Genomic DNA, 24377 nt, shown 5'->3' with positions numbered 1-24377 from the left:
GAGGGTTTTGGTTTCCTGGATAATTGGGGCTCTTTCTGGGGTAGGTGGGACCTCTACAAACAGGATGGTCTTCACCTGAACCAGAGGGGTACCAATATCCTGGGGGGGAGATTTGTTAGTGCTCTTCGGGGGGGTTTAAACTAAATCAGCAGGGGAATGGGAACCTAAATTGCAGTGCCAGTGTACAGGTTGTTGAGAGTAGTGAGGTAGGGGATAAGGTTACAGGGACGCAAGAGGGCACTGGCAAGCAAGAACTTGGTTTAAAGTGTGTCTACTTCAACGCCAGGAGCATCCGGAATAAGGTGGGTGAGCTTGCAGCATGGGTTGGTACCTGGGATCCTGATGTTGTGGCCATTTCGGAGACATGGGTAGAGCAGGGGCAGGAATGGATGTTGCAGGTTCCGGGATTTAGATGTTTCAGAAAGAACAGAGAAGAGGGTAAAAGAGGGGGGGGGGGGGTGTGGCATTGTTAATCAAGGAAAGTATTACAGCGGCAGAAAGGACGTTTGAGGACTCGTCTACTGAGGTAGTATGGGCCGAGGTTAGAAACAGGAGAGGAGAGGTCACCCTGTTGGGAGTTTTCTATAGACCTCCGAATAGTTCCAGAGATGTAGAGGAAAGGATAGCGAAGATGATTCTCGACAGGAGCGAGAGTAACAGGGTAGTGGTTATGGGGGACTTTAACTTTCCAAATATTGACTGGAAATACTATAGTTCGAGTACTTTAGATGGGTCTGTTTTTGTCCAGTGTGTGCAGGAGGGTTTTCTGACACAGTATGTGGACAGGCCAACCAGGGGCGATGCCACATTGGATTTGGTACTGGGTAATGAACCCGGCCAGGTGTTCGATTTAGATGTAGGTGAGCACTTTGGCGATAGTGATCACAATTCGGTTAGGTTTACCTTAGCGATGGGCAGGGACAGGTATATACCGCAGGGCAAGAATTATAGCTGGGGGAAAGGAAATTATGACGCGATTAGGCAAGATTTAGGATGTGTAGGATGGGGAAGGAAACTGCAGGGGATGGGCACAAACGAAATGTGGAGCTTATTCAAGGAGCAGCTAATGCGTGTCCTTGATAAGTATGTACCTGTCAGGCAGGGAGGAAGTTGTCGAGCAAGGGAGCCGTGGTTTACTCAAGAAGTTGAAGCGCTTGTCAAGAGGAAGAGGGCGGCTTATGTTAGGATGAGACGTGAAGGCTCAGTTAGGGCGCTTGAGAGTTACAAGCTAGCCAGGAAGGATCTAAAGGGAGGGCTAAGAAGAGCAAGGAGAGGACACGAGAAGTCATTGGCGGATAGGATCAAAGAAAACCCTAAGGCTTTCTATAGGTATATCAGGAATAAACGAATGATAAGAGTTAGAACAGGGCCAATCAAGGATAGTAGTGGGAAGTTGTGTGCGGAATCAGAGGAGATAGGGGAAGCGTTAAATGAATATTTTTCGTCAGTATTTACAGTAGAGAAAGAAAATGTTGCCGAGGAGATTACTGAGATACAGACTACTAGGCTAGATGGGATTGAGATTCACAAGGAGGAGGTGTTAGCAATTTTGGAAAGAGTGAAAATAGATAAGTCCCCTGGGCCAGATGGGATTTATCCTAGGATTCTCTGGGAAGCCAGGGAGGAGATTGCAGAGCCGTTGTTGTTGATCTTTAAGTCGTCATTGTCGACAGGAGTAGTGCCGGAGGACTGGAGGATAGCAAATGTTGTCCCCTTGTTCAAGAAGGGGAGTAGAGACAGCCCTGGTAATTATAGACCTGTGAGCCTTACTTCGGTTGTGGGTAAAATGTTGGAAAAGGTTATAAGAGACAGGATTTATAATCATCTTGAAAAGAATAAGTTCATTAGAGATAGTCAGCACGGTTTTGTGAAAGGTAGGTCGTGCCTCACAAACCTTATTGAGTTTTTCGAGAAGGTGACCAAACAGGTGGATGAGGGTAAAGCAGTGGATGTGGTGTATATGGATTTCAGTAAGGCGTTTGATAAGGTTCCCCACGGTAGGCTATTGCAGAAAATACGCAAGTATGGGGTTGAAGGTGATTTAGAGCTTTGGATCAGAAATTGGCTAGCTGAAAGAAGACAGAGGGTGGTGGTTGATGGCAAATGTTCATCCTGGAGTTTAGTTACTAGTGGTGTACCGCAAGGTTCTGTTTTGGGGCCACTGCTGTTTGTCATTTTTATAAACGACCTGGATGAGGGTGTAGAAGGGTGGGTTAGTAAATTTGCGGATGACACGAAGGTCGGTGGAGTTGTGGATAGTGTCGAAGGGTGTTGTAGGGTACAGAGGGACATAGATAGGCTGCAGAGCTGGGCTGAGAGATGGCAAATGGAGTTTAATGCGGAGAAGTGTGAGGTGATTCACTTTGGAAGGAGTAACAGGAATGCAGAGTACTGGGCTAATGGGAAGATTCTTGGTAGTGTAGATGAGCAGAGAGATCTTGGTATCCAGGTACATAAATCCCTGAAAGTTGCTACCCAGGTTAATAGGGCTGTTAAGAAGGCATATGGTGTGTTAGCCTTTATTAGTAGGGGGATCGAGTTTCAGAGCCACGGGGTCATGATGCAGCTGTACAAAACTCTGGTGAGGCCGCACCTGGAGTATTGCGTGCAGTTCTGGTCACCGCATTATAGGAAGGATGTGGAAGCTTTGGAAAGGGTGCAGAGGAGATTTACTAGGATGTTGCCTGGTATGGAAGGAAGGTCTTACGAGGAAAGGCTGAGGGACTTGGGGTTGTTTTTGTTAGAGAGAAGGAGGAGGAGAGGTGACTTAATAGAGACATATAAGATAATCAGAGGGTTAGATAGGGTGGATAGTGAGAGTCTTTTTCCTCGGATGAGGATGGCAAACACGAGGGGACATAGCTTTAAGTTGAGGGGTGAAAGATATAGGACAGATGTCAGAGGTAGTTTCTTTACGCAGAGAGTAGTAGGGGCGTGGAACGCCCTGCCTGCAACAGTAGTAGACTCGCCAACTTTAAGGGCATTTAAGTGGTCATTGGATAGACATATGGATGTAAATGGAATAGTGTAGGTCAGATGATCGGCGCAACATCGAGGGCCGAAGGGCCTGTACTGCGCTGTAATATTCTAATTCTAATTCTAAAAAAAAAACTCTTTTTCTGGTAACTCTGCTTCTCTCTCCGCAGATGCTGCCAGACCTGCTGAGTATTTCCAGCATTTCTTGTTTTTATTTCAGATTTCCAGCATCTGCAGTATTTTGCTTATATTATAGTATCCTTTCTTTATACCTCTTGTGTTATGACAGGCACAGAGATTTTCATGAAATTGTCAGCCAAAATTGGGACTACCTTGCTGCCTGGTGTCATATCCGTTTATTCTGAGATTTATGATATTAGTTTTTTAGCCTCAGAAGAGTGCTGCAATATTTTTGCACAGCACCAAAAATTATCCACACGCTAGAACCTTTTGGTGAATTTATTGAAAAATTTTATGTCAAGCACATTTGTTTCATTTTCAATTTCAGTCAGAATATACTTAAAATTCATGCATCAAAGCTGTTTTTACTTATTTACATTGTATCTGTAATGTAATTATCAATTAATACAGTCTTAAATTTCAATCCTTTAAGGATTATGAGAACATTTCAATTCTGGAAGTCAGTTTTGATTTGCTGCTTAGAGAAGCCAAATACATTTCTGATGAGCATTTCATAAACCAGAGGGATTATTTAGTTACTTTATTTGTGTGTAATAGTATAAATTATTCCCCCAATTTAGAGCTTTTGATAAAGTACTTCTGGCCTTGTATACAAGACAACTCTCTTTAGAATAATAACTATCTTTTGAGGGAAGGGAACTTTTTTAAGAGGGAATTTTTTTTCTCTGTAATTAATAACCTAATGGAATTTGACAGTTTTGTGAATCTAGTTTGGTATTGTTGCACCAGATACAGTACCAGTGAGGTAAATACTATGATGATGATATAAATGCATCAGTAGCTTTGTTTGTTGTATCAATGGCTTAGCTTACTTTACTAATGGCTTTGTGGTTTGTATTTTGTTTGGCTCCAACATTATTACAATATAATTGTGCTGCTTTTTGTTAAATATCCATGTCCAGGAAACAAATCCATGAAAGTAACTTTTGTTTCTGTAATACATTATACCTTTGTTGGCTGCCATCTGTCAGACTAATCCTGAATGATTAATGTGCTTTAATTCAGTTCCTTGCAGAAAAAGAATACAACACAAATCTGTCTATTGCTGAACTATTTTTGAGAATCTACGAAAGCAATGCACTGTACTTGATACACATGATCATGTATTGTCGTCGTCAGTCCCTCAAAACAAGCATGATGTCTGCCAGGGTTCATGATTTGTGTGTCCTCGGGTGATTCAGCAGGCCGTTCCTGGAACCACAGGACATCTTGCGCCAGGGTCCTGCTCTCTCTCCTTCTGCTTTCAACGCTTCTCTGCAGCAGAGTTTATGCAAATCAGTTTCCAACTGTGTTGTAGCTTGCTGTATGAGGTGTCGCCACATGGCACTGTTAGCGGCAAGTTCCTCCCATGCACCGATGTTAATTTGTCCCCTTTTCAGTGCCGTCTTCAGAGTGTCCTTAAACTGTTTTCTCTGTTCTCCTTGAGATCAGGTGCCATGCGGCACCTGCATGTGGATGCAATGCAGTCAATGGAGCTGATTTTACATAATCATTGTTGTGATGTTGGAGTTTGCTCGCCTGTCTTCCCACTTAACTTTGAGTATCCTGCGGAGACACCGTTGATGGAAATTCTTCAGCGACTGGAGGTGCCTTTGGTAGGTGACCCAAGTCTCACTGCCATATGGAAGAGTGGTGACAACAACAGCATCATGGACTCAAGCCTTTGTCCTCTTGTGGAGATCTCTGTTTTCGAAGACATTATTATGCAATTTTTGGAAGACTGTGCTGGCACAGCCGATTCTGTGCTTGATCTCCACTTCGATAGTGACCTTTTGAGAAAGGTAGCTGCTGAGATATGGGAAATGTTCGATTCCTACAGTCTGCCCATCAGTAACAGCTGGAGACATAGGTGCTTGTCCGGGGAGGACTGGCAGAGGACTTTGGTCTTGCTGATGCTCAGTGAGAGACCAACCCTTTTGTATGCAGAGCTGAAGAGGTTCAGGGTGGTCAGAATGTCACTTGTAGTGTGGGCCACATCTGCACACCTGTCGACATATTGTAAGTCATGAATGTGTTGGAGAGTCACTTTAGTCTTGGCTCTCAGCCTATTGAGGTTGAAAAGCTTTCCGTTGAGTCAAAACTCAATCATGATCCCTTGTGGAAGTTAACCACGAATGAGTTTCATGACCAGGCTGAGGTTAATGGTGAAGAGAGTTGGTGCAGTCACGCAGCCTTGCTTGATGCTTATTTGGATACAAAAGGGCCCGGTATCCAATCCATTGCAAAGGATGGTTGCTGTCATACTGTCATGCAAGAGTCGCAGGAAAGTAACATATTTGGGCATCCAAGTCTCTGGAGGACTTTCCAAAGAGCTTCACGACTGATAGAATCAAAGGCTTTTGACAGATCAATCAAGGCCACTCAGAGCTCTTCGCGTTGTTTCAGGCACTTTTCAGGATTTTTTGAGCGACAAAGATTATGTCTGTGGTTCCACTGGATGGCCAGAAACCACTTTGGGTCTCCGGAAGTATGTCTTCGCTGACGGGTAGGAGGTGGTTCAGGAGGATTTGTGTGTCTGCTGTGGACAGAAAGACATGTCTCTATAGTACCCACAAATTGATTTATCACCCTTCTTAAAAAGTGAAACAATGATGGCATTGCAGAAGTTGGGAGGTAATACCTCTTCCCGGATTTGTGTAAAAAGGTCTGAGAGCTTGAGTGAGAGTTCATGATCACCAGCCTTGTAGATCTCTGCAGGAATGTTGTCCAAACCACATGCCTTGTTATTCTTCATGTGTTGGATAGTCTTTTGTATCTCAGCAAGTGTTGGCAGCATACTCAAATATGATCTCTCAGGCTGTGAAGGATTGTTTTGATGGTTTTGTCTGATACAGTTGATTCCCAATTGGCAAGATTCCGGTAGTGCTCCTTCCAACAGTCTCGGATAACTGTATCATCTTTGAGAAGAGTAATGCCGTCTTCAGCTCGGAGTGGGCAAGGACCGTTTGTTTTGGTCCATTGATAGTCTTGGTGGTCTGGAAGAAGCTGCGCATGTTGTGCAGGTCTGTGTAATGTTGGACTTCATTGGCCTTTTCTACCCACCACTTATTCTTGATGTCATGTATCATTCTCTGAGCTTCATATTTGAGTAGTAAATATTCTGCTCGTTTCTGCTGTGATGTAGGGTGATTGTGACAGATAATGAAAGCTTGGCGTTTCCGATCAAGAATTTTTGCGTAATTCTTGATCATTCTTGTTGAACCAGCCTTGGTGCCTGCGCGATTCACACTCAGTGGTTTGGGTGCATGTTGTTATGAAAGTGCTTCCATTTTAAAATATTTTTTGAGGACTCGTGTTTTAGAATTGTGGAGATGGATTCATTGGAGGATGGAAGTGATTCCAAAGATGCTGGACTTGTTTTATAAAGGGTCACTGGGAGGTCTCTGTTTAAAAACAACATTTACTGGATGTCACATGTGTTCAGCTAAGTAAACAACAGGTGCCTTCTGACTATGGGAATTTTTACAAGATAAGTTGACATGTCAAGATTTATGGTGCTCAAGAGTGGGTTTCATTTTAGAATACTGTTTTGAGTCAGTTGAGTTGGGTTTGTAGTCTGCTGAAAGAAACACTCAGCTCATCTTTTCTCCACCCCTCAGAGAAAACCTGCAAAAAATCCAATGTGTGATAGCTGTAATGCCTGATGACGCATTTCTCCTGAGAAGCTTTTGGAAGACTTCCTCTCGACATCTCCTGAATGAACTGCTTCTGCAAAGATCCCAGTGACCCATCTACGTGTACTTCGATGCCAGACTATATGCCATCTGGAACATTACATATCTTATCCTTTTCTTCAAGCATTAAACAGTACTTTGACCAAAGCATCTTTATTTTTCCTTTAACTGGTGTGTGTTTGTGTGTGTGCGGGAAAATACGGCAGAGAGGCACTCTTGTTACAAATACATGGTCTCCTTTCCCTCATCTGGAAGGAGGAGAGCATGCCAGGGGATCTCCGAGACACCATAATTGTGACCATCTTCACAAAAGGCAACAAGACTGACTGTGGTAACTACAGAGGGGTATCCCTGCTGTCCGTCACAGGGAAATTCATTACAAGAGTCCTTCTCAACCGCCTCCTCTCCATGTCTGAAGAGCTCCAACTGGAATCACAATGTGGATTCCATCCATCAAGGGGCTCAGTGGACATGATCGTCACAGCAAGACAAGTCCAAGAAAAATGTTAGGAGCAGCATCAATCTTTATACATGGCCTTCTTTGACATCATAAAGGCCTTCAACTCTCTCAACCGGGAGACATTATGGAACATCCTCCTCAAATTTGGCTGTCTGGAGAAATTCAGCACCATCCTCTGCCTGCTGCATGACGACATGCAAGCTGTAATCCTTGCCAACGGATCTGCCACTGACCCAATCTGAGTGCAAACTGGGGTCAAGCAAGGCTGTGTCATCGCACCAACGCTCGTTTCCATCTTCCTTGCCGCAACACTCCACCTCATCTCCTTGAAGCTCCCTGCTGGAGTAGATCTACTCTACAGGATGAACGGCAAACTATTTAACCAATGTCGCCTCCAGTCCAGAACCAGCCCACTCCAACCTCTGTCATCGAGCTGCACTATGCTGACGATGCTTACGTATGCACACACTCAGAGGCCGAGCTACAAACTCTCGTCGATGCATTGACGGAGGCGTATGAAAGAATGGGCCTTAAGCTAAACATCCAGAAGACAAAGGTCCTCTACCAGCCTGCTCCCGCAGCACAACACTGCCTCATGACTATCAAGATCCACGGCAAACCACTGGACAATGTGGATCACTTCCCATACCTTGGGAGCCTCCTCTCACCAAGGGCAGACATTGACGATGAAACTAAGTATCGCCTCCAGTGTGCCAGTGCAGGCTTTGGTCATCTGAAGAAGAGTGTTTGACGACAAAGACCTCAAACCTGGCACCAAGCTCATGGTCCACAGGACCACAGTGTTACTGCCCTTCTGTAGGCATTGGAAACATGGACACTGTCAGCAGACATCTCAAAGCCCTGGAGAGATATCACCAGTGGTGCCTCCACAAGATCCTGCAAATTCAGTGGCAGGACATATGCTCCAATATTGGTGTCCTCTCTCAGGCCAACACCCCAGTATTGAGACACTGGTCATAGCTAGTCAGTTATGCTGGGTGGGCCATGTTGTCTGCATGCCTGACACAAGACGCCCAAAACAAGCTTTCTACTCCGAGCTCCGTCACAGCAAGAGGCTACCAGGAGGGCAAAGGAAACGCTACAGGGATGTCTTTAAAGCCTCCCTGAAAAAATTTAACATTTCCACTGATTCGTGGGAATCTCTTGCCCGAGACCACCCAAAATGGAGAAGAAGCATCCACGAAGGTGCCAGCCAGTTCGAAAAACATAGACATGCCCAGGCAGCGACCAAGTGCAAACAGCGGAAGGAGTGTTCGGAAACTCAAGTATCCCATTTACTTTCCTCACCAAAAACCATCTGCCCCACCTGTGGCAGAGTGTGCAGATTCAGAATTGGACTGTTCAGTCACCTAAGCACCCACAACCCTGGAGTGGGAGCAAGTCATCCTCATTCCTGAGGGACCTCCAAAGAGAGAAGAGGGTGTGTGTGTGTGTTTGTTGGATATTTAGAAGGGAATATATATATTCACTGTCATATTTTAAACTGTGTTAAAGCTTTGCATCTTTATTGACTCATGTTTTATGATAAATTAATGCTTTTGTTTATTAAAGAAACCTGATTGATGGATTTTATTCTGAAACTAAACTGGATAGAGTATATAATTGGCTGCATTGGTAACTGGATACACATTTAAAGATATGTTGTGACCTGTGGAGATGTGGAACTAGAGAAAGACAGGGCACTCCTCCTGCCTTGGTTGTAACAATGTCTCTTGGATTGCAAATTTGATTTTGTGCCAAAGCCCTTCCACACTAGCATCATTGGAACCTGCGAGAGCCAGATGGGAAACAAGTTGCACCTGGAATTGTTCTGTTTTTATATCCTGGAGAATGTGGATGAGAAATCTTCTGGATTTCTTTGAGGATCTTCGGTGTTTGTGTGTCAGGCGTATGCTCATGGTAGAGCATACAGGTCTGTTCAGCAGTTGTTTGCACCCCACATGGGTCGGGTGATCTGCACATTCTTCCTATCCCAGGCTCGGACAATGACGTAGTCCAGAAGGTGCCGATGCTTGGATCGGGGATGTTTCCACGTTGTCTTATATTTATCTTTCTGATGAAATAGTGCGTTTGTGATGGTGAGCCCATGTTCAGTGCACTTGGTGAGGAGGAGACCACCATTGGCATTTGAATTCCCCACTCCTTCTTTCACGATGGTGCCCTGCGCCTAACTCTGGCATTAAAATCTCCCAGTAGATTTAGTTTGTCTTGTTTTGGGACGGCTGCCAATTCAGAATCCAGATCTGCATAAAAGAGCTCTTTGGTTTCGCCAGTAGAATCGATTGTGGGAGCATAGACACTGATGATTGTGATCCATTGGTTACCACTGACTTGAAGGCATAGGATCATGAGCTGTTCATTAATGCCAATTGGAAGTTCTGTAAGTATATCCGTGATTCTATTTATGATGGTGAACCCAACTCGGTGGATTTGACGATTCTTATCTGGTTTCCCCTTCCATTTTAAAGTGTATCCTCCTCCTTCCTCGCTTCGCAGGGAGTCGCGTTTCACTGAGAGCTGCATTGTCAATGTCATATCTCACAAGCTCCCAAGAAACTGTGGCAGTTCTTCTTTCAGGGGATTCACTATTTTGATTGTCTGTCTATAAGGGTGCGCACATTCCATGTATAGAAATTCATGTAGTTTATTGCTTGTGTGCGTTTTCGACAACGGGCAGTGATCCCACCAGGTGCAGTTTTCTGATCAGGATAGTTTGGGACAGCCTATGTTTTGGGCACCTGCTCCAGCCCCTTCCTCAAGTGAGGTGAAAAAGACTGCTCAGTCATGGATGTTGCAGCCGGAGAGCTACTTCTGTCCCAATTCCAAGAGCTCAGCGACCATCAGGCAACCACCGCCTACGTGCAAATTTGTGTCTAGAAACCTCCAGGTTCACAGCCCTGTCTTCGACACCACTCGTCCATTGACATAGGACTTTTCAGTGTTCCTAGCAGAGGACTGCGCTTGTCTGCTTTTAACATGAGGAAGTCGGTGCGCAATCGACAATTGCATAGTCTAGATGGGTTGGCAATGTTTGCCTAATGGCATGCAAGCCATGACGACTTGTGAGTGCCAATCGCACTGCATCCTTCATGTACATGTGCCTCATTCATCCTCCCACTCCACCGTTGAACATTTGAAACGTCTTGTTTACTGAGGTTCGCTCCTCCAGGTTTGCGCAGGTCAGCATTGCAAGCTCACTTCGTGCAGGTTTTGACTGGGATGGTCCTGGTGGAAGGACAAGTTGTGAGCAAAGCCACAGCCAGTCCGCCACCGTGGGATGTGGGAACAAGTACCAGAGGGAAGGTACTACTCTGCAGAGCCCTTGAGCTTACCATGTATAACACTGTACTGAGACTCAGACATTTCTAGTCAGCTTTCAATCTGTGAGTCCTTCTTGTTGCTAAGATCTACTTAGTATGGTACTCTGTGCAGAGGCCATGATACAGATTCTCTCCTATCGAGCAAGTGCAACAGTGAGTAATAAACAATTTTGATGAGGGGTCCTCTCCAAAATGTTAACCTACCTTTCTATTTCAGGTGTTCTCTGGCCTGGTGTATGCTTCTAGGATTTTCTCTTCGTGTTTCATTATTGAACCTGTCCAGTTTTAAAAAATCACATAATCATAAAAATTTACAGTATGGAAGGAGGCCATTCAGCCCATGCTGGCCGACAAGTAGCCATCCAACCTAACCTCACTTTCCACCTCTTGGTCTGTAGCCTTGTAGGTTTCGGTACTTCGAGCGGCTATGCAAGTAATTTTTAAATGTTATGAGAGTTTGTGCCTTCAACACTCTGAGGCAGAGAGTTCCCGATCCTCACCACAAATGATTGCTTTTGTGGTCCTACATTGCTACTTGAAAACTCTTCAGCACTCTAGTTGATCCTACCCCACACTATAGAGGGCAGTTTCCAGAGGTTTAACCTTTGCAATCATTTTATGGCACATTTGTGTTTTATTGGTGATAATCCAGCTGCCCTTTGAATTTGTACACAAATGTAATTTCCCTATTTGTAGAAGTCGCACACAAAGAAGATACACCCCAGCCAACCCTTAATAAAGTTCAGAAAAATGCAGTAGTACAACTGATAGTTTTCATTGAATGGCGCAATTGTACTTTTATTTTGCTGCTTTATAGAAATTCTTGATGCTTCCATGCGATGATGCCTTCTGCTCTTTTCAGTGGTGTTCAGCTCATTCAATAGTATTAAGTACAAAAAGTGCATGTTGTAACTGGTGCAAAAAAAGTTTTCCGCATGTTTCTTGTGCTTTTTAAAAAGAATCACTGAAAGTTTCAGACATTTGGAGCATAAAATTCAGAGCAAAAAACTGCCATTCAGCCCCTTGAGCCTGTTCCACCATTTAGTAAGATGATGAGCGCCTTTGATCCATATACTTTGATAACCTGACCTAACAAAGGTCTATTCGCAGTTTAAAAAATTTCAATTGACCCACCATTCATGGCCTTTTGTTCTATATTTCCATAACATTTTGGGTGGGAAAAGTGCTTTCTGGTTTAATTGCTAAATGACCTAGATCTAATTTTAAGATTGTGGCCCCCTGTTTTGGATACCTCCAGCAGAGCAAATATTTTCTCTGTATCTATTCTACTGACCTTCATGTCATTTTAAATGTCTCAATTAGGTTATCCCGCAACCTTCTAAGCCCAAGGGAAATACTTTTTTGAACATTTCCCACTGTTTATCTGTAGGTTTAGCCCAATTTACTCATCTCGTCAACTTTTGTCTTACTTACATTTAAAATCTTGGTTTGTGTTTCTCATCCCTCTAAAATTTAATTTCAGTCACATTATGGTCACTGTTTACAAGGTGTTTCCATGCAGTCAGATTGTTAACTCATCTGGGTCTTTACTTATTACTAAGTCATAGATGGCCTGTTCCCTTGTTGGTTTTAAAGTATACAGAAAGCTGTCGCAGTTGCAGTCTAGAAATTTGCTGCCTTTATGACTTGAGCTTTTACAGGCAAAGTGAAAATTCAAGGTACCCATTTAACCGGATTAATTTTGCTGCAAGTTTCTTTGATCTCTTCATTTATACATCTCGTCACGACTATCAGGAAGTCCGCAGGCAGCTCTCGCCAATATCTTGCATCCTTTGCTGTTCTTTGATTCTACCCAAAGTGTTTCCACTGCTTATTCACAGTTACTGAAATCCCTTTTTACTGCTGCAATTGTGATAGGTCATGCTTTAGATACATACTGAAATGATTTGAGGGGGTGATGGCGCTCATGGATGAAGGTAATCCAGTGGATGTACTTTACTTTCATTTTTAAAAGGCATTTGACAAAGTTACTAGTGAAACTACTAATGAAGCTTAAAGTTTGGTTAAGGAAAAATTGACAAAATGGAGTGTCTAGATTGATTTGAACACTGACTTCAACAGAAGAAGGGGATGGTGATAAATAGAAAATATTCTTTCTTTGAAGCAGTAATCAGTGGCGTTCCAGAAAGATCTCTTCAAGCATGTTCCTGAATTACTAACCGGAATGCTATTGAAAGCAATTGTGCAGTTGTCCAAAGCACAGGCCAAACAAACTGGCTGTGTTGCTCGTGGAAGTGATGTGATGCCAAATGTTTTTGTGCATGAAGGAAATGAAGAAAAATTCGACTAATACAAATGTATAACTTTTTTTTAAAAATCGTGATTCTATTGCTTTATGGTGAACCTCCAAGCTTCTAATTCCAGTGATTTTGGTTTTTGTGGAGTTGTCTGTTTTGTGCTATGAATCTAAGGACGCGTAGATAATTTTTCTCCCAGTGGAACTGCCCAGAAATCTGAAAAGAGTAACTCCAACAGTGTGACTGAAATGTAGCGAAGTAGTCACAATTCATGGATATTGATTGATTTCTAGCAACACTGGCCTACCTCTTGAGGGGAGGCGGTGGCGTAGTGGTATTGTCACTGGACCAGAGACCCAGGGTATTGCTGTGGGGACATGGGTTCGAATCCCACCACAGCAGAAGGTGGAATTTGAATTCAATTAATAAATCTGGAATTAAAAGCTAGTCTAATGATGGCCATGAAACCATTGTCGATTGTTGTAAAAAACCATCTGGTTCACTAATGTCCTTGAGGGAAGGAAATCTGCGATCCTTACCTGGTGCGGCCTACATGTGACTCCAGACCCACAGCAATGTGGTTGACTCTTACATTCCCTCTGAAATGGCCTAGCAAGCCACGGTTAGTTGTATCTAACTGCTATGAAGTTAACAAAAAGGAATGAAACCGGACGGACCACCCGACATTGACCTAGGCACCGGAAACGACAACGGCAAACCCAACCCTGTCGACCCTGAAAAGTCCTCCTTACTAACATCTGGGGGCGTGTGCTAAAGTTGGGAGAGCTGTCCCACAGACTAGTCAAGCAACAGCCTGACATAGTCATACTCAAGGAATCATACCTTACAGACAATGTCCCAGACATCACCATCCCCGGGATGTCCTGTCCCACCGGCAGGACAGACCCAGCAGAGGTGGCTGGACAGTGGTATAAAGTAGGGAGGGAGTTGCCCTGCGAGTCCTCAACATTGACTCTGGATCCCATGAAGTCTCATGGCATCAGATCAAACATGGGCAAGGAAACCGCCTGCTGATTACCACCTACCGCCCTCCCTTAGCTGATAAGTCAGTACCTCTCCATGTTGAACACCACTTGGAGGAAGCACTGAGGGTGGCAAGCGCGCAGAATGTACTCTGGGTGGGGGACTTCAATTTCCATCACCAAGATTGGCTCAGTAGCACCACTACTGACCGAGCTGGCTGAGTATTAAAGGATGTAGCTGCTAGACTGGGTCTGCGGCAGGTGGTGAGGGAACTAACAAGAGGGGAAAACATACTTGACCTCGTCCTCACCAATCTGCCTGCCACAGATGCATCTGTCCATGATAGTATTGTTAGGAGTGACCACCGCACAGTCCTTGTGGAGACGCAGTCCCGCCTTCACATTGAGGATACTCTCCATCGTGTTGTGTGGCACTATCACCGTGCTAAATGGGATAGATTTCGAACAGATCTAGCAATGCAAAACAGGGCATCCATGAGGCGCTGTGGGCCATCAGCAGCAGCAGAATTGTACTCGACCACAATCTGTAACCTCATAGCCCGGCATATCCCCCACTCGACCATTACCATCAAGCCAGGAGGCCAACCTTGGTTCAATGAAGAGTGCAGGAGGGCATGCCAGGAGCAGCACCAGGCATACCTAAAAATGAGGTGTCAACCTGGTGAAGCTACAACAGAGGACTACTTACGTGCCAAACTGCATAAGCAGCATGCAATAGACAGAGCTAAGCGATCCCATAACCAACGGATCAGATCTAAGCTCTGCAGTCCTGCCACATCCATCCATGAATGGTGGTGGACAATTAAACAACTAATTGGAGGAAGTGGCTCCACAAATATCCCCATCCTCAATGATCCCCAAAACGTTAGTGCGAAAGATAAGGCAGAAGCATTTGCAACAATCTTCAGCCAGAAGTGTGGAATTGATGATCCATCTCGGCCTCCTCCTGAAGTCCCCAGCATCACAGATGCCAGACTTCAGCCAATTCAATTCACTCCGCATGATATCAAGAAACGACTGAAGGCACTGGATACTGCAAAGGCTATGGGCCCTGATAATATTCCGGCCATAGTATTGAAGGCCTGTGCTCCAGAACTGGCCGCGCCCCTAGCCAAGCTGTTCCAGTACAGCTACAACACTAGCATCTACCCGTCAATGTGGAAAATTGCCCAGGTATGTCCTGTACACAAAAAGCAGGACAAGTTTCTGTGCTGTAAAACTCTATGACTCTATAAGTCCAACCTGGCCAATTACCGCCCCATCAGCCTACTCTCAATCATCAGCAAAGTGATGGAAGGTGTCATCAACAGTGCCACCAAGCAGCACTTGCTTAGCAGTAACCTGCTTAGTGACGCTACGTTTGAGTTCCGCAAGGGCCACTCAGCTCCTGACCTCATCACAGCCTTGGTTCAAACATGGACAAAAAGCAGCATTTGACCGAGTATAGCATCAAGGACCCCTAGCAAAACTGGAGTCAATGGGAATCGGGGAAAACTCTCCACTGGTTGGAGTCATACCTAGTGCAAAGGAGCTGAGCTGCAGGACATCACTGCAGGAGTTCCTCAGGGTAGTGTCCTAGGCCCAACCATCTTCAGCTGCTTCAACAATGACCTTCCTTCATAAGGTCAGAAGTGAGGATGTTCGCTGATGATTGCACAATGTTCAGCACCATTCACGACCCCTCAGATACTGAAGCAGTCCTTGTAGAAATGCAGCAAGACCTGGACAATATCCAGGCTTGGGCTGATAAATGGCAAGTAACATTCGCGCCATACAAGTGCCAGGCAATGACCATCTCCAACAAGAGAGAATCTAACCATCTCCCCTTGACATTCAATGGCATTACAATCGCTGAATCCCCCACTATCAACATCCGAGGGGCTACCATTGACCAGAAACTGAACTGGAGTAGGCTTATAAATACCGTGGCTACAAGAGTAGGTCAGAGGCGAGGAATCCTGCGGCGAGTAACTCACCTCCTGACTCCCCAAAGCCTGTCCACCATCTAGAAGGCACAAGTCAGGAGTGTGATGGAATACTCTCCACTTGCCTGGATGGGTGCAGCTCCAACAACACTCAAGAAGCTCGACACCATCGCTTGATTGGCACCCTATCTACACACATTCATTCCCTCCACCACCGATGCACAGTGGCAGCAGTGTGTACCATCTACAAGATGCACTGCAGCAATGCACCAACGATCCTTCGACAGCACCTTCCAAACCCGTGACCTCTACCAACTAGAAAGACAAGGGCAGCAAATGCATGGGAACACCACCACCTGCAAGTTCCCCTCCAAGTCACACACTATCCTGACTTGGAACTGTATCGCCGTTCCTTCTCTGTCGCTGGGTCAAAATCCTGGAACTCCCTTCCTAACAGCACTGTTGGTGTATCTACCTCACATGGACTGCAGCAGTTCAAGAAGGCAGCTCACTACTGCCTTATCAAGGGCAATTCGGGATGGGCAATAAATGCTGGCGTAGCCAGCGACGCCCACATCTCATGAATGAATAAAAAGAATCTAAAGCAAGTATGAGTGGAAACAAAAGTCTGATTATGCAATCCTGCAAGTAAGTGTGTAATTAAGATATGTTGCAGGATATTAAAGTTCAAACATCAAATGCAAACTTTATGCAACAGCTGTTGTGGCAAATCCCAGTTGTAATTTAGAGGAATATGAAGTCTGTAAGTATTGCACCTATGCATCATTTATGGATAATACCCGTTTTGCCTTGTTTATAGTTTATTTTTCTGCAGCAGTAATGTTTTGTTGAAGAAATCTGAGTCGGCAGAATGTTAAATTGCTGTTAATTGTGTGTGAAATAGAAATACTAAGAAAGCAGAAGGTGCATATTGGTACGTGATCCACAATAGTGCATAATTTCATGGAAGTATTGAGATGAATGTTTCTGGAGGTGGCAAAATACCTGTTTGGAAACCATTTTGGTCCAAGGTTACTGATGGGGTGGATGCTATTTATGGAACTAATATATAAAGTTTCCCTTACGAACCTGCGCAAGAATCGGTGCCATTTTTAAATTAACTAGGTTTTTCAGGTCCAGTTCCAATCTAAGTATGGTTTGTTGCATATTTTATCCAACAACATCTAATCTGCTCCAAATTGCAAGAGAAATGACTGTCTTGAATTTAAGTGGAATTTATAAGTAGGGATGTCTTAGATTATTTGAATTTGTAAATCTGCAGCTGATCACATTTAAAAAAAAATATTCTTTATACAACAGCAACAACAACTTCTGTTTATACAACACCTTTAAGCATTCCAAGATACTTTACCAAAGCACAATGAGACAACTTTAGCTATATTGGCCAGAATTTAACAATTTTCTTTGAGGTTATTTGTGTTTTTCTGATATAGCTTTGCGTTTTCAATAATAGTGTTTCAATCAAGAACTAATATTATGGCTACTTTTTTTTTTGATGGTGATCGTTTCCTTCTGAAGTATTTGTGTCATTTAGTCCGGCAATTAGTCATGCAAATGAAAATCCACCAAAGTTTGTACTCAACATTCATGAGGTCCCAGATGCCCTATTGACTTTGCCGCTCCGGTTATCAATTTGCATTTTAAGCAATTTGCAGCCCAAAAATACTACTATCTGAAGGGTGAGAAAACTCCAATTCACTGTGTTTGGCACGAGATGTACTACTCCAGAAATTTCTGGGCCAAAGGTGTTAGAAAGAAAGAGTGTTGCATTTATTTGGCCCATTCACAACCTCTGGATGCCCGATAGTGTTTTACAGCCAATGGAGTACTTTTGGATTATAGTCACTGTTGTTCTTTTTTTTTTCTTTTGGGCCTCCTTATCTCGAGAGACAATGGATACGCGCCTGGAGGTGGTCAGTGGTTTGTGAAGCAGCGCCTGGAGTGGCTATAAAGGCCAATTCTGGAGTGACAGGCTCTTCCACAGGTGCTGCAGAGAAATTTGTTTGTTGGGGCTGTTGCACAGTTGGCTCTCCCCTTGCGCCTCTTTCTTTTTTCCTGCCAACTACTAAGTCTCTTCGACTCGCCACAATTTAGCCCTGTCTTTATGGCTGCCCGCCAGCTCTGGCGAATGCTGGCAACTGACTCCCACGACTTGTGATCAATGTCACACGATTTCATGTCGCGTTTGCAGACGTCTTTATAACGGAGACATGGACGGCCGGTGGGTCTGATACCAGTGGCGAGCTCGCTGTACAATGTGTCTTTGGGGATCCTGCCATCTTCCATGCGGCTCACATGGCCAAGCCATCTCAAGCGCCGCTGACTCAGTAGTGTGTATAAGCTGGGGGTGTTGGCCGCTTCAAGGACTTCTGTGTTGGAGATATAGTCCTGCCACCTGATGCCAAGTATTCTCCGAAGGCAGCGAAGATGGAATGAATTGAGACGTCGCTCTTGGCTGGCATACGTTGTCCAGGCCTCGCTGCCGTAGAGCAAGGTACTGAGGACACAGGCCTGATACACTCGGACTTTTGTGTTCCGTGTCAGTGCGCCATTTTCCCACACTCTCTTGGCCAGTCTGAACATAGCAGTGGAAGCCTTACCCATGCGCTTGTTGATTTCTGCATCTAGAGACAGGTTACTGGTGATAGTTGAGCCTAGGTAGGTGAACTCTTGAACCACTTCCAGAGCGTGGTCGCCAATATTGATGGATGGAGCATTTCTGACATCCTGCCCCATGATGTTCGTTTTCTTGAGGCTGATGGTTAGGCCAAATTCATTGCAGGCAGACGCAAACTTGTCGATGAGACTCTGCAGGCATTCTTCAGTGTGAGATGTTAAAGCAGCATCGTCAGCAAAGAGGAGTTCTCTGATGAGGACTTTCCGTACTTTGGACTTCGCTCTTAGACGGGCAAGGTTGAACAACCTGCCCCCTGATCTTGTGTGGAGGAAAATTCCTTCTTCAGAGGATTTGAACGCATGTGAAAGCAGCAGGGAGAAGAAAATCCCAAAAAGTGTGGGTGCGAGAACACAGCCCTGTTTCACACCACTCAGGATAGGAAAGGGCTCTGATGAGGAGCCACCATGTTGAATTGTGCCTTTCATATTGTCATGGAATGAGGTGATGATACTTAGTAGCTTTGGTGGACATCCGATCTTTTCTAGTAGTCTGAAGAGACCACGTCTGCTGACGAGGTCAAAGGCTTTGGTGAGATCAATGAAAGCAATGTAGAGGGGCATCTGTTGTTCACGGCATTTCTCCTGTATCTGACGAAGGGAGAACAGCATGTCAATAGTCGATCTCTCTGCACGAAAGCCACACTGTGCCTCAGGGTAGACGCGCTCGGCCAGCTTCTGGAGCCTGTTCAGAGCGACTCGAGCAAAGACTTTCCCCACTATGCTGAGCAGGGAGATTCCACGGTAGTTGTTGCAGTCACCGCGGTCACCTTTGTTTTTATAGAGGGTGATGATGTTGGCATCGCGCATGTCCTGGGGTACTGCTCCCTCGTCCCAGCACAGGCATAGCAGTTCATGTAGTGCTGAGAGTATAGCAGGCTTGGCACTCTTGATTATTTCAGGGGTAATGCTGTCCTTCCCAGGGGCTTTTCCGCTGGCTAGGGAATCAATGGCATCACTGAGTTCCGATTTGGTTGGCTGTATGTCCAGCTCATCCATGACTGGTAGAGGCTGGGCTGCATTGAGGGCAGTCTCAGTGACAGCATTCTCCCTGGAGTACAGTTCTAGGTAGTGCTCAACCCAGCGGTCCATCTGTTTGCGTTGGTCAGTGATTATGTCCCCCGATTTAGATTTGAGGGGGGTGATCTTCTTGATGGTTGGCCCAAGAGCTCTCTTCATGCCATCATACATTCCTCTGATGTTTCCGGTGTCTGAGGCCAGCTGAATATGACTGCATAGGTGTTGCCAGTAGTCGTTTGCGCAACGCCTAGCTGTTCTTTGTGCAGTACTTCTGGCTGCTTTAAGTGCTGCGGATGTTAAATCGCTGGGGGCTTTCTTGTAGTTCAAAAGTGCAATGCGCTTAGCGGCTATGACAGGTTCCAGCTCTTCATTATGAGATTGAAACCAGTCTGCATTTCTCTTCGCACTTTTGCCGTAGGTGGTCAAAGCTGACTCATAGATGGCGTCTCTGATGTGGGCCCACTTGGTCTCAGCATCCCCTGTGGGAGTGTTTTGAAGGGCTGTTACAAGTGAATTTAGAAATTTTTGTAACAGCTGTGGGTGAGAAATTCTGCTCGTGTTGATGCGCGGGTGGCCCTTCTGCTTGGAATGATGCAACTTCTTTGGTCTGAGTCTAACCTTGCTGCACACCAGGGAGTGGTCGGTGTCGCAGTCCGCACTGTGGAAGCTGCGTGTGATTTGAACACTGTTTAAGGCGGCTCGCCTTGTGACAATGAGGTCTAGCTGGTGCCAACGACGTGATCTTGGGTGCCTCCATGAAACCTGGTGACAGGGTTTAGTGTGAAAGAACGAGTTGGTGATGCAGAGGTTATGATAGGTACACAACTCAAGCAGTCTCTGCCCGTTCTCATTCATCCTTCCAACGCCATAGCGCCCAAGGCAGGAGGGCCATGAGTCATGGTCGGCCCCAACCCTGGCATTAAAGTCCCCCAGCAGGAATAGGTGTTTGGTGTTGGGGATGCTGCTAATGATGTTATGGAGTTGTTCATAGAACTGGTCTTTAGCTTCAGGTGCGGAACAGAGTGTTGGAGCATAGATGCTGAGTAGGTGTACTGGACCAGAGGTGGTGAGCAGTCGGATGGACAGTATGCGTTCCGAGCCATTTGAGGGAGGCTCTATCATGCTGAGCAAGGAGTTTCTGATGGCGAAGCCCACTCCATGCTGTCTTGGTTCTTCAGGATCCCTGCCCTGCCAGAAGAAGGTGTAGTCTTGCTCTGCTAGAGAGCCACTCGCGGGGAGGCGAGTCTCCTGAAGTGCTGCAATGTCCACATTGAGTCTACTGAGCTCGTTGTTAATGATGGCGGTCTTCCGAGAATCGTTGATTTGTGTAAGGTCTTCCGACAGGCCAGGACACATAGTTCTGACGTTCCAGCTTGCAAAGCGAAGGGCTGGTACCTTCTTTCCTTTTTTCATGTTGTTTGGTGCGGTGTATCAGTCCACCTTTCGGGCAATGACCCTGAGCTCCAAGCACCCATTGAAGCAGGCAGACTGTGGCGGGACAGAACCTTATTGACCGGGGGCTGCCCGGTTTGAGGCGGGCGGTAGCTGTCCAGTGAGGTGCAATGACCTCTCCCACCGACAAAGGCAACCCGTGGCGCCCAGTTTCTACGCCAATTTATCTGGACTTATAACCCGTAACTGCTGCCTTCCGTGTTGTTTCAGTCGCTGTGAGGCAACTATGGAGTGACCTCTCCATGGCGCATGCCTGGGCAAATTTATGGAGGTTGAGAGTTGCCCAGTCGTCAAAACCCCCCTCTCGGCCTTTCTGGTGGGGTCCAAAGGAGTGCAGGACACGACGTTTGGCACCAGTATGGCTGCAGGAACAGCCGGAAACATGCCAAAGGTGACACATGACCGCCTACGGGGTTCCGCTCCGGATTTTCTGTTAGGGTTTACTCCCTTAGCCTTGGTCTCTCCCGAGACGCCCACAAGGCAGTGGGGTTGTTGGGGCCCCTACACAGGTGTAGGATGGTGCCGGTGGGAGGAGGGGATGCAAGGGGGAGGGGTAGAGGGAGGGGGTGGGGGGGGGGTGCAGGGGAAGGGGGTGCGGGGTGAAGATGGTGCGAGGGGGGGGGGCGGGCTGGGACGGGGTTGTGAGGGGGTGAGCTGAGAGGGTGGAGCAGGGAAGGGGACGGGGGTAGGGGGGGGTGGAAGGGGGGTAAAGGGGGGGGGAGGGGGGGTGGAATCTGGTGCAGGTAATAAGCCATTTCCTCAGTGCCCACCATCGACGTCCGGAAAGCTCATCCACGTCCTTCGGGAGGTGAAGCATCTTTTGGCAGACTTAGAGGTGATTACATTTGCTAAGGGTTTTTTTTTGCAGTGGTTTAAATAAAGGCATGCAGCATTGCCGACAGTGCGCTGCAGATGCTCTCCGAGCCATCTCCCGCGGGCGCTTTGAAGTTGCGGCCGGGGGGGCCGCTCGTGGATGTTTTGGGTGTTCGGGGCACCTTTTCACAGGACTTCTCTCGGGTCCCGCAGCTCCTTCTTCGCCTCAATGGACTTACCGCATGCCGTGGCTGCAGACACTCTGGACTGTGAAGACAGCAGGATCGGAGATTAAAGTATCGGCAGCTGTGCTCGTCAGTTTCATCCGGATCAATTTCATTGAGAAAACAAAGAGCAGGTGTGGCTGGGGGAGGGCAGTGGGCCCAGGTAACATACACTAAACTAACTGTTAACTTTTAGATAGGGCTAAAATGAACTGATTTAAAGAGCCAGGGGAATTTAAACAGTTTAAGAGGGCAGATTGGGGGAGAAAACGTTAGGGATGGGAGCAGATGGCCATGGATAGAGTTGAACAGCAAGGGAGCTTCCTAGGGAGCTTCCAGCCCAGGAGCCACTGTTGTAAGGTAGGGAAAAGCAGCTAAATTACATTGCAAGATCCCACAAACTGCAGTGAGATTAATGATGAGCTAATCTGCTTTAGTGATGTTGGGTAGAGGATAAACATTGGCCAGGACAATGGGAGAACACACCTGGCCATCTTCGAATAGTGCTATGGAATCTTTACATTCACCTGAGACAGCAGACATCTGGCTCAAAAACAACACCTTCAACCGTTCAGCACTCCCTCGATGCTGCACTGAAATGTCAGCCTATCTAGGCCCTAGATTAGGTGCCCAAGTCTCTGGAGTAGGACTTGAACCTATGACATACTGATTCAGGGGTGAGAATACTACCTAAGCTAATACAAAGACAAGACAAGTCACAGAGTATGGACTACATCTATTAGTGCATACTTTATTGTGAGATTCCAGAGTGCCTGATTTGCGAAGTAGAGACCAGTCATTGTACTGTGTAATGTTAGCAATGGCCGAGTCAATTTCCACTGGGCCACTTTTTTGGGTGGGTCTAAAGCAAGCCACCTTGAGAACACATGATTTTTGTAATTTGACTTTTGCCAGTACTTTATATGTATTGAAGTATTGTCCATATATTTATCAGTTAAAACTGCCTTGATCTTTGTTTATGTATTTTAATTTAGGTCTAAATGTTAGCATATATTATAATTAAATATTAGCATAGTTTTCTCTTCAGTCAGTAATTTGAAATGTGCTGCAGTCCTTTTAGCTTGTATGCACTTTGGCATCCTTCCATCTACAAAAGATGATGGACATGCAGCAAACAATCCAGCTTGTATAGCCCTTTCATAATGGTGCATGGTTTTCCCTCACTTGGCTATGTATGCGCACTCTCATTCTGAGGATGTGCAGTTTTGTTCACAAAATCTGTGTGACCTGGGATGGCTCTTCGCTTTATGACCACAACTGAACACACCGTTCTAAAGACTCATATTAGTCACTCACCATGTGGGCAATTGTGGTTGCATGCTTGTATTCTGGACAACATGGTGCAAATATCCCAGACTATATGTTCTTATATTATCTAAAGCAGACTGGTCTATCTACTTTCTGAGAAGGCACAACTTTGTGTTGACAAACTATGTGGTATGAAAGAAAACAGACCATGTGAGAGGAGTATTTCATATAATTCAGATCTTCTACATGCACAGACACCTTTTGTGTCTTCTCTCATAGACTGGCGAGATAACCAAGATTATAGAGTGTAATTAAAACCAATTGTTAATCTACATAGTTCTCTAGATTCAGTTCGCATGGGGCCAATGGAAAGATGGGGGTGTTTCGATTTCCTTTCTGCTTTAGTGTATAGTTACTTGCTGTAACCAGCAACTGCATGTGTAATATTTTATTACTTATGCTTTGAATATAGTAAATGCTGGCAACTTGCATTTATATAGCACCTTTAATGTGGTTAAATATCCCAAGGCACTTCACAGGAGCATTATCAAACAAAATTTGACACCGAGCTAGATAAAGGGATATTAGGGCAATGACCGAAAACTTGATCAAAGATGTTTTTAAGGAGCGTCTTAAAGGGGCAAAGAGAGGTAATGAGGCAGAAAGGTTTAGGGAGAGAATTCCAGAACTTTGGGCTTTGGCAGTTGAAGGCTTGTAGGGTTGGAAGAAGTTACAGAGATAGGGAGGGGCGAGGCCCTAGAGGGATTCAAAAAGAATGAGAATTTTAAATTGAGTTGTTGCTCAACCAGGAGCCAAAGTAGGTCAGTCAGCACAGAACTAGATTATTGGCAACCTTGGTGTTCTGTTTAACCGCGAGCTGAGCTTCCAACCTCGTATCTGTGACATCACTAAGATTGCCTATATGCACCTCTGTTGGGTCGTCCAACTCCATTTTGTCTGTCGCCGAAACCCTCATCAATGCCCTTGCTATGTCTAGACTTGGCTATTGTAATATACTTCTGGCCGGCCTCCACCGTCCATAAACCTAAGCTCATTCAAATCTCTA

At 45.5% G+C, this 24377-nt stretch overlaps 1 protein-coding gene across 11 annotated transcripts in view; it reads left to right on the top strand.

Annotated features, from left to right (window-relative positions):
* Nucleotides 1–24377, top strand: part of focad (focadhesin) — a 268225-nt gene that overhangs the window by 19030 nt on the left and 224818 nt on the right. The window contains exon 1 of one of the 11 annotated variants that reach the window (XM_068030264.1): nt 12563–12589. The exons of 9 other annotated variants lie outside the window; for them this stretch is intronic. The gene's annotated coding sequence lies outside the window, so the exon portion shown is untranslated. Of the gene's footprint in view, nt 1–12562; nt 12590–21904; nt 22177–24377 lie in introns of those variants that run through there. One more of the 11 variants, XM_068030266.1, reaches the window with a different exon arrangement.

This window comes from Heterodontus francisci, chromosome 4, assembly GCF_036365525.1.
Source record: "Heterodontus francisci isolate sHetFra1 chromosome 4, sHetFra1.hap1, whole genome shotgun sequence".
NCBI lineage: Eukaryota > Metazoa > Chordata > Chondrichthyes > Heterodontiformes > Heterodontidae > Heterodontus > Heterodontus francisci.
Note: the sequence above shows the minus strand (reverse complement) of the source record. Positions and strands in the feature narration are given on the sequence as shown.